We start from the raw sequence: 15,729 nt of genomic DNA on the forward strand, positions 1-15,729 counted from the left end.
ACATCGAGGAAGCAATGATGAAAATAAAAGAAAGGTTCAGAAGTGGAATTAAAATACAAGGTGAAAGGATATCAATGATACGATTCGCTGATGACATTGCTACCCTGAGTGAAAGTGAAGAAGAATTAAATGATCTGCTGAACGGAATGAACAGTCTAATGAGTACACAGTATGGTTTGAGAGTAAATCGGAGAAAGACGAAGGTAATGAGAAGTAGTAGAGATGAGAACAGCGAGAAACTTAACATCGGGACTGATGGTCACGAAGTCATTGAAGTCAAGTAATTCTGCTACCTAGGCAGTAAAATAACCAATGACGGACGGAGCAAGGAGGACATCAAAAGCAGACTCGCTATGGCAAAAAAGGCATTTCTGGCCAAGAGAAGTCTACTAATATCAAATACCGGCCTTAATTTGAGGAAGAAATTTCTGAGGACGTGTGTCTGGAGTACAGCATTCTATGGTAGCGAAACATGGACTGTGGGAATACCGGAACAGAAGAGAATCGAAGCATTTGAGATGTGGTGCTATAGACGAATGTTGAAAATTAGGTGGACTGATAAGGTAAGGAATGAGGAGGTTCTACGCAGAATCGGAGAGGAAAGGAATATGTGGAAAACACTGATAAGGAGAAGGGACAGGATGATAGGACATCTGCTAAGACATGAGGGAATGACTTCCATGGTACTAGAGGGAGCTGTAGAGGGCTAAAACTGTAGAGGAAGACAGAGATTGGAATACGTCAAGCAAATAATTGAGGACGTACGTTGCAGGCGCTACTCTGAGATGAAGACGTTAGCACAGGGGAGGAATTCGTGGCAGGCCGCATCAAACCAGTCAGTAGACTGATGACCCCCCCCCCCCCCCCCCCAAAAAAAAAAAAAAAAAAGAAAACGGAAAGATATAGGTGTTCTTTCTTTCCGCGCGCTATACGAGATTAGAATAATAGAGAATTGTGAAGGCTGTCTCTTTCCATTTCACGTGTAGCATGAGGATGCTGTGAAGCCCACCTATGAACGTTATAACGATTCAGTTTGCCAATACACGAAACGTTGCCTCACCGGAGAAAGTGATCTTTTCCAGAAAGTCATTGTTTGCGTCAATCTTGCTTAGCATACACACTTCAGACTGTTCGCGCGGAGCTGTTTCCGTAGCTTTAATATCTGAAGCAGCTGCACCTTGTAGATATAGCCGTAATCTCTAATGCAAGACACAGTGCACTGTGTTGATCGTCTCAATTCTCTGACCGCTGTATGCATTAGTTTTGTCGGACTCCTTGCAAACGCCCGCCATACCTTATCCACAATGTAGTCTGAAATAGATTTTTATGGAGAACATTACCCGTTTCCATAAAAGACGGTGGTTGCCTTCCATATAGTGTTCGAAAGTTTCGTTGCGCTTGGTTATCGGACGTTGTCTGTGCGAACCAGCGCACACACTGAGAGTTCTCCTGTGGCGCCCACATTTTATCAGGTTTTCAAAGTTGAATTGTGCTTCAAAATTTCTTCACCTGGAAGATGAAAATAATTACGAGTCACCTTATCACCTGTTGGAAACCACCTGTTAATATCTGGCAGTGTTTTTAAATTTTTGCCGCCAGTGTGGCCGAGCGGTTCTCGGCGCGTCAGTCTGGAACCGAGCGAACACGACGGTCGCAGGTTCGAACCCTGCCTCGGGCATGGATGCGTGTGATGTCCTTAGGTTAGTTAGGTTTAAGTAGTTCTAAGTTCTAGGGGACTGATGACCTGAAATGTTAAGTCCCATAGTTCTCAGAGCCATTTGAACCATTCATATGTTGGACAGAAATAATGAGAACGGCAAATCGGACACGTTTCTCCAGTCCACAGGTAGAATCAGTAAACCATCTAGGATTTAAATAAAACAGGGCGGAAAGGGAACGATTCAGAATGGTTCAAATGGCTCTGAGCACTATGGGACTTAACTTCTGAGGTCATCAGTACCCTAGAACTCAGAACTACTTAAACCTAACTAACCTAAGAACATCACACACATCCATGCCCGAGGTAGGATTCGAACCTGCGGCCGTAGCGTTCGCGCTGTTCCAGACTGTAGCGCCTAGAACCGCTCGGCCACCAAAGGAAGGACTCTCCACTAACAAGCAACTACCAAAAAGATTCATTCGTTTTCAAAGTTGTATATTATCCAAAGTATTACCTATAAAAAATGACTGATGCATGAATAGAACCGTAACATGAGTTTGGATTGTACCCATCATTTGAAGTTACGAGTATAGTACCTTGATAAAATAACGACAAAGTGGGAAAAGAGTTTTCGCGTGCTGGAATATGCGAGGTAGGGTCAATAGGAATGTTCGATAAGAGTCGTCGGCTTTGGCTACTGTCGTATTGATAATGGCTGATGTCACCTCACGTTTCGGTGCACATATTAACATTTTTCTTGTTACTTGGCGTAGGCAACGAAAGTGAAAGCAAAAATAGATTGATTGTGGTGACACATTGATATGTAGCTTAGCCCGAGGTATAGTTTAGGTTGGAAGGTAACAATTTGGTTGTGAGTTGGCGATGTCAGCGAATGTGTTACTTGTGGGGACGTGCTGCAACTTAGCCCGTTTGAAAAAATCGCCAGTAACATCACGTTATAGTTGCCGTTTTGTTGACGGCGTTCGTCGCATGTTTCCCATGTCATTGGTCAAAGTCGACGACTCGTATCGAACACTCCTCTACATCCGCGATAAATTTATCTCTTACCTTGATATATTGCAGTTGTAACGACTTCCACAGCTGTCTACTGATTGCGAGAATTCCATCTTCCAACTAGATGGAGCATTTCTTCACTGGAGCACTGATGTTCGTCGCTACCCAACCGACGAACCTTCATGTCACTAAATTGGACGTAGTGGTGAAGACGAAGTGGCTCTGTTCCACTTGTCGCCCAGGTCGCCTTACTTCCTCCTATGGGAGCACATTAAGGACTGTGTTTATGTATCCCTACTGCCAAGGACACTGGAATAGTTCAGAGGAGGCATCAATGGTGCTGTGATGACCACTGTGCAGGATTTAGCTACATAACGTATGAAAAAAATTTGACTATCACCTGGACATGTGATGACCTCAGATGTTAAGTCCCATAGTGCTCAGAGCCATTTGAACCATCTTTCTGCTTCAATGCCCGGCAGGAATAGACGTTTTCTTCGCTCGGTGACTCGGTTTTCGCGTTATCCTAATCATTTCATCTCATCCTCATCGACATTCAAGTTAGCGAAGTGGCGTCAAACAGAAAGCCTTGCACCAGGCCGTCGAACAACCCTAGCCTGGGTCTTCGACTAATAATACCATACGATCATTTTCTGTGTAAAAATTTGCTTTGTGTACAAGGAATGTTTGAAGGTTAACCAGTCTAAAATCTACCGAACCACAAGTCGCTAAAGAAACAACAGCGTGTAACACATAGTTACGACGAGCAGACTTACAAGCGATACATGAGGTACTAATGGCAAACTGATGCGATATATGTTAACACATGCCGTACTGACCCAGACATATTTCCCAAACAGAATTTACTATGTTGTGGTACATTCCTCCCATCTTCGTCACCCAAGTGCAAATGTGGAGTTCCACTGACGTGTTTAGAACACAGTGGAATGGAAAAGTATGCACATTTCAAAAGGCCAAAGTGCGAATCTGCTGTATCATTTATGGTCTATCGTCCAGCATCTAAAGTCACAGTGAAAACATTTTCAAATCATACAACAGCAATTCCCCCCCCCCCCCCCCCATGAACCATGGGCCTTGCCGTTGGTGGGGAGGCTTGCGTGCCTCAGCGATACAGATGGCCGTACCGTAGGTGCAACCACAACGGAGGGGTATCTGTTGAGAGGCCAGACAAACGTGTGGTTCCTGAAGAGGGGCAGCAGCCTTTTCAGTAGTTGCAGGGGCGACAGTCTGGATGATTGACTGATCTGGACTTGGTACAATAACCAAAACGGCCTTGCTGTTGTGGTACTGAGAACGGCTGAAAGCAAGGGGAAACTACGGCAGTAATTTTTCAATTTTTCCCGAGGGCATGCAGCTTTACTGTATGATTAAATGATGATGGCAACCTCTTGGGTAAAATATTCCGGAGGTAAAATAGTCCCCCATTCGGATCTCCGGGCGGGGACTACTCAAGAGGATGTCGTTATCAGGAGAAAGAAAACAGGCGTTCTACGGATCGGAGCGTGGAATGTCAAATCCCTTAATCGGGCAGGTAGGTCAGAAAATTTAAAAAGGGAAATGGATAGGTTAAAGTTAGATATAGTGGGAATTAGTGAAGTTCGGTGGCAGGAGGAACAAGACTTCTGGTCAGGTGACTACAGGGTTATAAACACAAAATCAAATAGGGGTAATGCAGGAGTAGGTTTAATAATGAATAGGAAAATAGGAATGCGGGTAAGCTACTACAAACAGCATAGTGAACGCATTATTGTGGCCAAGATACACTCCTGGAAATGGAAAAAAGAACACATTGACACCGGTGTGTCAGACCCACCATACTTGCTCCGGACACTGCGAGAGGGCTGTACAAGCAATGATCACATGCAAGGCACAGCGGACACACCAGGAACCGCGGTGTTGGCCGTCGAATGGCGCTAGCTGCGCAGCATTTGTGCACCGCCGCCGTCAGTGTCAGCCAGTTTGCCGTGGCATACGGAGCTCCATCGCAGTCTTTAACACTGGTAGCATGCCGCGACAGCGTGGACGTGAACCGTATGTGCAGTTGACGGACTTTGAGCCAGGGCGTATAGTGGGCATGCGGGAGGCCGGGTGGACGTACCGCCGAATTGCTCAACACGTGGGGCGTGAGGTCTCCACAGTACATCGATGTTGTCGCCAGTGGTCGATGGAAGGTGCACGTGCCCGTCGACCTGGGACCGGACCGCAGCGACGCACGGATGCACGCCAAGACCGTAGGATCCTACGCAGTGCCGTAGGGGACCGCACCGCCACTTGCCAGCAAATTAGGGACACTGTTGCTCCTGGGGTATCGACGAGGACCATTCGCAACCGTCTCCATGAAGCTGGGCTACAGTCCCGCACACCGTTAGGCCGTCTTCCGCTCACGCCCCAACATCGTGCAGCCCGCCTCCAGTGGTGTCGCGACAGGCGTGAATGGAGGGACGAATGGAGACGTGTCGTCTTCAGCGATGAGAGTCGCTTCTGCCTTGGTGCCAATGATGGTCGTATGCGTGTTTGGCGCCGTGCAGGTGAGCGCCACAATCAGGACTGCATACGACCGAGGCACACAGGGCCAACACCCGGCATCATGGTGTGGGGAGCGATCTCCTACACTGGCCGTACACCTCTGGTGATCGTCGAGGGGACACTGAATAGTGCGCGGTACATCCAAACCGTCATCGAACCCATCGTTCTACCATTCCTAGACCGGCAAGGGAACTTGCTGTTCCAACAGGACAATGCACGTCCACATGTATCCCGTGCCACCCAACGTGCTCAAGAAGGTGTAAGTCAACTACCCTGGCCAGCAAGATCTCCGGATCTGTCCCCCATTGAGCATGTTTGGGACTGGATGAAGCGTCGTCTCACGCGGTCTGCACGTCCAGCACGAACGCTGGTCCAACTGAGGCGCCAGTTGGAAATGGCATGGCAAGCCGTTCCACAGGACTACATCCAGCATCTCTACGATCGTCTCCATGGGAGAATAGCAGCGTGCATTGCTGCGAAAGGTGGATATACACTGTACTAGTGCCAACATTCTGCATGCTCTGTTGCCTGTGTCTATGTGCCTGTGGTTCTGTCAGTGTGATCATGTGATGTATCTGACCCCAGGAATGTGTCAATAAAGTTTCCCCTTCCTGGGACAATGAATTAACGGTGTTCTTATTTCAATTTCCAGGAGTGTAGATACGAAGCCCACACCTACTACAGTAGTACAAGTTTATATGCCAACTAGCTCTGCAGATGATGAAGAAATTGAAGAAATGTACGATGAAGTAAAAGAAATTATTCAGATAGTGAAGGGAGACGAAAATTTAATAGTCATGGGTGACTGGAAATCGAGTGTAGGAAAAGGGAGAGAAGGAAACATAGTACGTGAATTTGGATTGGGGCTAAGAAATGAAAGAGGAAGCCGCCTAGTAGAATTTTGCACAGAGCACAACTTAATCATAGCTAACACTTGGTTTAAGAATCATGAAAGAAGGTTGTATACGTGGAAGAACCCTGGAGATACTAAAAGGTATCAGATAGATTATATAATGGTAAGACAGAGATTTAGGAACCAGGTTTTAAGTTGTAAGACATTTCCAGGGGCAGATGTGGACTCTGACCACAATCTATTGGTTATGACCTGCAGAATAAAACTGAAGAAACTGCAAAAATGTGGGAAATTAAGGAGATGGGACCTGGATAAACTGAAAGAACCAGAGATTGTACAGAGTTTCAGGGAGAGTATAAGGGAACAATTTACAGGAATAGGGGAAAGAAATACAGTAGAAGAAGAATGGGTAGCTCTGAGGGATGAAGTAGTGAAGGCAGCAGAGGATAAAGTAGGTAAAAAGACGAGGGCTAATAGAAATCCTTGGGTAACAGAAGAAATATTGAATTTAATTGATGAAAGGAGAAAATATAAAAATGCAGTAAATGAAGCAGGCAAAAAGGAATATAAACGTCTCAAAAATGAGATCAAAAGGAAGTGCTAAATGGCTAAGCAGGGATAGGTAGAGGACAAATGTAAGGATGTAGAAGCTTATCTCACTAGGGGTAAGATAGATACTGCCTACAGGAAAATTAAAGAGACCTTTGGAGAGAAGAGAATCACGTGTATGAATATCAAGAGCTCAGATGGAAACCCAGTTCTAAGCAAAGAAGGGAAGGCAGGAAGGTGGAAGGAGTATATATAAGGTTTATACAGGCGCGATGTACTTGAGGACAATATTATGGAAATGGAAGAGGATGTAGATGAAGACGAAATGGGAGATACGATACTGCGTGAAGAGTTTGACAGAGCACTGAAAGACCTGAGTCGAAACAAGGCCCCCGGAGTAGTCAACATTCGATTAGAACTACTGACGGCCTTGGGAGAGCCAACCATGACAAAACTCTACCAGCTGGTGAGCAAGATGTATGAGACCGGCGAAATACCCTCAGACTTCAAGAAGAATGTAATAATTCCAATCCCAAAGAAAGCAGGTGTTGACAGATGTGAAAATTACCGAACTATCCGTTTAATAAGTCACAGCTGCAAAATACTAACGCGAATTCTTTACAGACGGATGGAAAAACTGGTAGATGCGGACCTCGGGAAGGATCAGTTTGGATTCCGTAGAAATATTGGAACACGTGAGGCAATACTGACCTTACGACTTATCTTAGAAGAAAGATTAAGAAAAGGCAAACCTACGTTTCTAGCATTTGTAGACTTAGAGAAAGCTTTTGACAATGTTGACTGGAATACTCTCTTTCAAATGCTAAAGGTGGCAGGGGTAAAATACAGGGAGCGAAAGGCTATTTACAATTTGTACAGAAACCAGATGGCAGTCATAAAAGTCGAGGGGCATGAAAGGGAAGCAGTGGTTGGGAAGGGAGTGAGACAGGGTTGTAGCCTCTCCCCAATGTTATTCAATCTGTATATTGAGCAAGCAGTGAAGGAAACAAAAGGAAAATTCGGAGTAGGTATTAAAATCCATGGAGGAGAAATAAAAACTTTGAGGTTCGCCGATGACATTGTAATTCTGTCAGAAACAGCAAGGGACTTGGAAGAGCAGTTGAACGGAATGGATAGTGTCGTGAAAGGAGGATATAAGATGAACATCAACAAAAGCAAAACAAGGATAATGGAATGTAGTCAAATTAAATCGGGTGATGCTGAGGGAATTAGATTAGGAAATGAGGTACTTAAATTAATAAAGGAATTTTGCTATTTGGGGAGCAAAATAACTGATGATGGTCGAAGTAGAGAGGATATAAAATGTAGACTGGCAATGGCAAGGAAAGCGTTTCTGAAGAAGAGAAATTTGTTAACATCGAGTATAGATTTATGTATCAGGAAGTCGTTTCTGAAAGTATTTGTTTGGAGTGTAGCCATGTATGGAAGTGAAACGTGGACGATAACTAATTTGGACAAGAAGAGAATAGAAGCTTTCGAAATGTGGTGCTACAGAAGAATACTGAAGATAAGGTGGGTAGATCACGTAACTAATGAGGAGGTATTGAATAGGATTGGGGAGAAGAGAAGTTTGTGGCACAACTTGACAAGAAGAAGGGGTCGGTTGGTAGGACATGTTTTGAGGCATCAAGGGATCACAAATTTAGCATTGGAGGGCAGCGTGGAGGGTAAAAATCGTAGAGGGAGACCGAGAGATGAGTACACTAAGCAGATTCAGAAGGATGTAGGTTGCAGTAGGTACAGGGAGATGAAGAAGCTTGCACAGGATAGAGTAGCATGGAGAGCTGCATCAAACCAGTCTCAGGACTGAAGACAACAACAACAACAACAGGAATATCAACTTTGTAAACAGATTTACGCCACGCGTTTGCTAACATAGGTCTATATTTCCATGCAAAAATTTGGTTGGAAAAAAGAGAATGAAGAAGGGTGATGAATAATCGACCGCGTCTTAATATACGCTATATGGTCAAAAGTATAGGGACATCTGTTGGTGGACATTAATACGGGCCGTATCTCTATGACGGCTTGAGCTCTTTTGGGAATACTTTCAATGACGTGACTGAATATCTGTGGAGGTGTACCATCCGCTCTTCCTCAAGAACCGATACCAGACAAGATAGTGATGTTGAACACCGAAGTCTGGAGCAGAGTCGACCTAACTCATCCCATTGCATGCCATTGGGATCAAGACAGACTCTGGACAGGCTATTTCATTCCAGGAATGTTATCAACCACAATCTATTGCCTCACCAATGCTGCTATACGACTTGGTTAGTTGTGATGCTGATACAAACAATCCTCTTTTCGAACTGTTCCTCTACTGTGCGGGCCGGCCGCGGTGGTCTTGCGGTTAAGGCGCTCAGTCCGGAACCGCGCGACTGCTACGGTCGCAGGTTCGAATCCTGCCTCGGGCATGGATGTGTGTGATGTACTTAGGTTAGTTAGGTTTAAGTAGTTCTAAGTTCTAGGGGACTGATGACCACAGATGTTAAGTCCCATAGTGCTCAGAGCCATTTGAACCATTTTTTTTCTACTGTGCAGAGTACACAGTGCTGTCAAATGTGCTCGTATCCTTCGGCATTTAGCGTTTTCTTTAGCTAATAATGGAACCACAAGCCATCCACGATAAACGCTCTTGGCACTACATACGCTACTGGCCATTAAAACTGCTACACCACGAAGACGACGTGCTACAGACGCGAAATTTAACCGACTGGAAGAAGATGCTGTGATACGCAAATGATTAGCTTTTCAGAGCATTCACACAAGATTGTCGTCGGTGGTGACACCTACAACCTGCTGACATGAGGAAAGTTTCCAACCGATTTCTCATACACAAACATCAGTTGACCGGCGTTGCCTGGTGAAACGTTGTTGTGATGCCTCGTGTAAGGAGGAGAAATGCGTACCATCACGTTTCTGACTTTGATAAAGGTCGGATTGTAGCCCATCGCGGTTGCTTTTTATCGTATCGTGACATTGCTGCTCGCGTTGGTCGAGATCCAATGACTGTCAATAGAACATGGAACCAGTGGGTTCAGAAGGGTAATTCGGAACGCCGTGCCGGATCCCAACGGCCTCGTATCACTAGCAGTCGAGATGACAGGTATCTTATCCGCATGGCTGTAACGGATCGTGCAGCCACGTCTCGATCCCTGAGTCAACAGATGGGTACGTTTGCAAGACAACCATCATCTATCTGCATGAACAGTTAGACGTCGTTTGCAGCAGCATGGACTATCAGCTCGGAGACCGTGGTTGCGGTTACCCTTGAAGCTCCATCACAGGCAGGAGCGCCTGCGATGGTGTGCTCAACGACGAACCTGGGTGCACGAATGGCAATACGTCATTTTTCGGATGAATCCGGGTTCTGTTTACAGCATCATGATGGTCGCATCCGTGTTTGGCGAAATCGCGGTGAACGCACATTGGAAGCGTGTATTCGTCATCACCATACTGGCGCATCACCCAGCGTGATGGTATGGGGTGCCATTGGTTACACGCCTCGGTCACCTCTTGTTCGCATTGACGGCACTTTGAACAGTGGACGTTACATTTGAGATGTGTTACGACCCGTGGCTGTACCCTTCATTCGATCCCTGCTAAACCCTACATTTCAGCAGGATAATGCACGACCGCATGTTGCAGGTGCTTTACGGGTCTTTCTGGATACAGAAAATATTCGACTGCTGCCCTGGCCAGCACATTCTCCAGACCTCTCACCAATTGAAAACGTCTGGTCAATGGTGGCCGAGCAACTGGCTCGGCACAATACGCCAGTCACTACTCTTGATGAACTGTGGTATCGTGTTGAAGTTGCGTGGGCAGCTGTACCTGTACACGCCGTCCAAGCTCTGTTTCACTCAATGCCCAAGCGTATCAAGGCCGTTATTATAGCCAGAGGTGGTTGTTCTGGGTACTGATTTTTCAGGATGTATACAGCCAAATTGCGTGAAAATGCAATCACGTGTCAGTTCTAGTATAATATATTTGTCCATTGAATACCGGTTTATCACCTGCATTTCTTCCTGGTGTAGCAATTTTAATGACCAATACTGTATTATGTAAGGTAACGTTCCCCCGGCGTTCGCGAGACCCAAACTCAAACCTTTCCATCGGATTGCGCAGGGTATAATGTAATTCATCATTCCACATCACTCGTCTTAGTCATCTAGTATCCAGTGGGGTCCCTCTTCACACCACAAGCTTCGCTTAACGTTGACTACAGAAAAAAGTGGTTTTTGAAGAGTTGCTCGATTACTGAACCCCATCCTTTTTAACTCTCTATACATAGTCATTGCGCTAACTGTACTGATGGTAGCACTTTGGAACTCACGAGTGATTCCTTCCGTTGATTTCATGTAATTTTTTCACAGTCACCCTCCGCAACACTCAGCGCTCCCAGTTCATCAGTACATGAGATCTGCCTAGTCTTTGTATAGCTGCGGTTGTTCCTTTGTGTTTCCACTCCACAGTCACTTCACCAACAGTGGATTTGTGGGCAGCTCTAGAAGGGTTGAAATGTACCGGATGGATTTGCTAATCAGGTGACATCGAACAACTAATCCACGTTCGAAGTCTCTGTGCTATTCTGACCAACCAACCCTTTCGTTACCGCTTCTCTACCATCAACACAACTTTTTCTCTCCCTATTTTACAGTATTTATTTATTTGGCACATTTCATTCCTTCCTCTTATGGAGGGGAAGGTAGCCTTTCCGAGAGCTTCAATGTCCTTTGTTATGCAGTTTTGTGTCTTTATTTTGTGTAATTATTGATGCTTTGGGTAGGGTAGAGGGGGATTTATATCTACCAACTTGAAATTTGTTAGGAGGAGCTTGAGCGGACAGTTCAGTAGTCCCTGCCTCGTTTCATACTGGTGGAGAAACCTGTCATGCTATCTTGTGATCATTTCAGCATTACGTTGAACTGTCCGGATACTTTTGATCAGATACCGGATATTGTTTCAAATGTTTAACGTTTCGAGAGTGACTTGTGCGTCTATTGTCTTTAGATTCTAGTGCCTTCAAACGCTGACGGTACAAAAATTGAGAATTACACAGATAAAAAAATCTTGATAAATCAAAGAATAGACACACCAACGTATTTCAAATTAATTTTTATTCTATTTTAGTTGTTCGACCTGGAGGAATTCCTTTCTATGGAAAAATAACAGATACAATGACTTTCCTGGTCGTAAGCGGTAACGACTGAAAGAAACATCACCTTCCCCTCCCTACCCCCCCCCCCCCCCCCCCACCGTTTCATTTATTCACTCACTTAGTCCTGGTCTCCAGACATGTGTTCACAATCGTAGTACTAAGTGAAATACTGACAGCTGTTTATATCGTGTAAATGGTTATTCATTTATGTTATGCTAAGGCAATCTACAAAGTACTCAAGTTGTTATTATCGTATTAAAACATTTGAATTGTATTTGAGGGAGGGAGGAAGGAGACAGTAAAAAGCACTGATATCCATGCCACTCCTCCTCAGAATTCAACCCTGAATCCATGACTGCGTTGAAGTTCCAAACCCTGCACAACGCAGAGACTGAAAACCTGTGCTCCGGAGAACTAATTAAAAATCCGCCCCGTCACTTCCTGCACAATTTGCAAAGACATCGGAGGAGGAAACGTTATGAGATACCTCTCAATATCGTGTCGGCTTTCGCCAGCGTAATGCAGCAGCTCGACGTGGCATGGACTCAACAAGTCGTTGGAAGTTCGCTACAGAAATACTAAGTCACGCTACCTCTATAGCCGCCCACGCTTGCGAAAGTGTTGCTGGTGCAGGATTTTCTGCACGAACTGGCCTCTCGATTATGTCCTATAAATGTTCGATGAGATTCATGTCGGGCGATCTGGTTGACCAAACCATTCGCCCGAATTGTCCAAATGTTGTTCAAACCAATCGCTATCAGTTGCGGCTTGGTGACATGGCGCATTGTCATTCATAAAAATTCCATCGTTGTTTGACTGCAAATGGACTCCACGTAGCCGAACATAATCTTTTCCAGTCAATGATCGGCTCAGTTGGACCAGAGGACTCAGACTATTCCATATAGACACAGCCCACACCGTTATGGACACACCACAAGCATGCACAGTGTCCTATTGACAACTTGGGTCCATGGCTTCATGGAATCTGCGCCACACTCGAATCCTACCATCAACTCTTAGCAAATGAAGCCCAGGCCGATCTCACGTAAACACAGCCCACACCATTATGGACCCACCACCAGCTTGCAGAGTGCCTTGTTGACAACTTGGGTCCATGGCTTAGCGGTATGTGCGCCACACTCGAACCCTACCATCAGCTCTTACTAACTGAAACCGGTATGATTCGACAAAGCCGCCGTTTCTAGTCGTCTGAGGTCCAACTGATATGGACACGAGCCCAGGAGAGGCGTTGCAGGCGATGTCGCACTCACGTCGGTCGTCTGCTGCCATAGCCCATTAACGCCTAATTCCGCCGCAGAGTCCTATCGGATACGTTCGTCGTACAACCCACACTGATTTTTGTGATTATTTCACACAGTGCTGCATATCTGTCAGCACTGACACCTCTACGTAAACGGCGCTGCTCTCGATCGTTAAGTGAAGGCCGTCGGCCACTGCGTTGTCCGTGATAAGAGGGAATGCCTGAAATTTGATATTTCCAGCACACTCTTGACAATATGGATCTCGGAATACAAAATACCCTAACGCTTTCCGAAATGGAATGTTCCTGTGTCTAGCTGCAACTAGCGTCCCGTGTTCAAAGTCTGTTAATTCCCGTCGTGCGGCGTAATCACGTCGGAAACCTTAGCACATGAATGACCTGACTACAAATGCGCTGTCCTTTCGTACTTTGTATACGCAAGACTACCACCATCTATGTATGTGAACATCGCTATTCCATGATGCTTGTCACCACAGAAGAAATAAGAGTCAATATGGAAGACATACTGGATCCAGTATTACAGTTTAGCAGAGCTATCGAAGACTTGCAATCAAATAACGCTGAAGGAATTTCTAAAATCATTGAGCGAAGTGGCAACCAAACGACACTTCTAGTTAATGTGTAGAATCTACGAGACTGAAGTCGCAGCACCCGGCTTGCGGAAGAATATCATCCACTCAATCCCGAACATAACAATTGGCTGATAAGTCAAGAATTATCGCACAACCAGCTAAACAACTCATGCATCTAAGTTGATGACCACCTTAATATACAGAAGAATGGAAAAGAAAATTTGAGATCTGTTAGACGACTATCGGGCAACGGCCTTGCCGCAGTGGATTCACCGGTTCCCGTGAGATCACCGAAGTTAAGTGCTGTCGGGCATGGTCGGCCCTTGAATGGGTGCCCATCCAGCCGCCATGCGGTGATGCCATTTTTCCGGGTGCACTCAGCCTCCTGATGCCAATTGAGGAGCTACTCGACTGAATAGTAGCGGCTTCGGTCAATAATACCATCATAACGGCCGAGAGAGCGGTGTGCTGACCCCATGCCCCTCCTATCTGCATCCTAGCTGAGGATGACACGGCGGTCGGATGGTCCCGGTAGGCCACTCGTGGCCTGAAGACGGAGTGCTTTAGATTTCTATCAATTTGGCTTTAGGAAAGTTAAGACATCAGATTAGCAGCTCTGACGTTATGCTTGGCGATGAAAGCAAGACCAAAAAAAAAGAAAAAAAGCTATCTCTAGATTTCCAGGAACACCTTCACTGCTATACCTTTATGAGTGTATTGACAGACGCGCAACAAACGTTAAAAAAAATTATGTGACATAATTACAAGTTAACGAAGAACTGAAAGTAAATTTGATAGCAATGGGGTCGCAGGCAGTGTGTCATATGAAAGTCTGGGTAGGTCCTGGAAGGGTTCTTGGATAGATGAAGTGGTTAAAGCGACCGCTCGTCACAAGCGCGGAATCCGGATCTGAGTCCTGGTACAGCATAAATTTTCATGTGTGCCAATAGTAGTTTCTTCATCCCTGATGGAGCTCATGTCAGAATGATTCCGAAACCTTTAAGGGGGTAAACGGCGTGTACGAGCGAGTAGACTTGCAACTGCTGAGCACTTGACCTCCCAGATGAACCAAGGGGCTACCAACATTGTTCCTCCGTGACCGTTAAAGTAAACGCTGCTGCGTATGGGCCTCCGAAGCAGGCGTCTCCTTCATGAATCCACGCTGACTGCTGTTAATCGGCGATAAAGGTTAGAATCAACATGTAAATACCGCAACTGGTCGCCCACTGAGTGGCGAGCAGTCGACCTTACAGATGACATACGTTTTATATCCCATCGGACAATCGTCGGAATGCTCCAGGCAGGAGGGCATTGTCTGTGTAACCTCGTCATTCTGGAAAGCACACTGGATCGACACAAGTATGCATCTGTCCCTGGGGGACCATGCCCACTTCTACATCTACATCTACATCTACATCCATACTCCGCAAGCCACCTGACGGTGTGTGGCGGAGGGTACCCTGAGTACCTCTATCGGTTCTCCCTTCTATTCCAGTCTCGTATTGTTCGTGGAAAGAGGATTGTCGGCATGCTTCTGTGTGGGCTCTAATCTCTCTGATTTTATCCTCATGGTCTCTTCGCCAGATATATGTAGGAGGGAGCAATATACTGCTTGACTCTTCGGTGAAGGTATGTTCTCGAAACTTTAACAAAAGCCCGTACCGGGCTACTGAGCGTCTCTCCTGCAGAGCCTTCCACTGGAGTTTACCTATCATCTCCATAACGCTTTCGCGATTACTAAATAATCCTGCAACGAAGCGCGCTGCTCTCTGTTAGATCTTCTATATCTCTTCTATCAATCCTATCTGGTACGGATCCCACACTGCTGAGCAGTATTCAAGCAGTGGGCGAACAAGTGTACTGTAACCTACTTCCTTTGTTTTCGGATTGCATTTCCTTAGGATTCTTCCAATGAATCTCAGTCTAGCTTTACCGAAGATCAACTTTATATGATCATTCCACTTTAAATCACTCATAATGCGTACTCCCTGATAATTCACGGAATTAACTGCTTCCAGTTGCTGACCTGCTATTTTGTAGGTAAATGATAAGGGAACTATCTTTCTA

The sequence above is a fragment of the Schistocerca gregaria genome, chromosome 1, assembly GCF_023897955.1.
Source record: "Schistocerca gregaria isolate iqSchGreg1 chromosome 1, iqSchGreg1.2, whole genome shotgun sequence".
NCBI classification, from domain to species: Eukaryota; Metazoa; Arthropoda; class Insecta; order Orthoptera; family Acrididae; genus Schistocerca; species Schistocerca gregaria.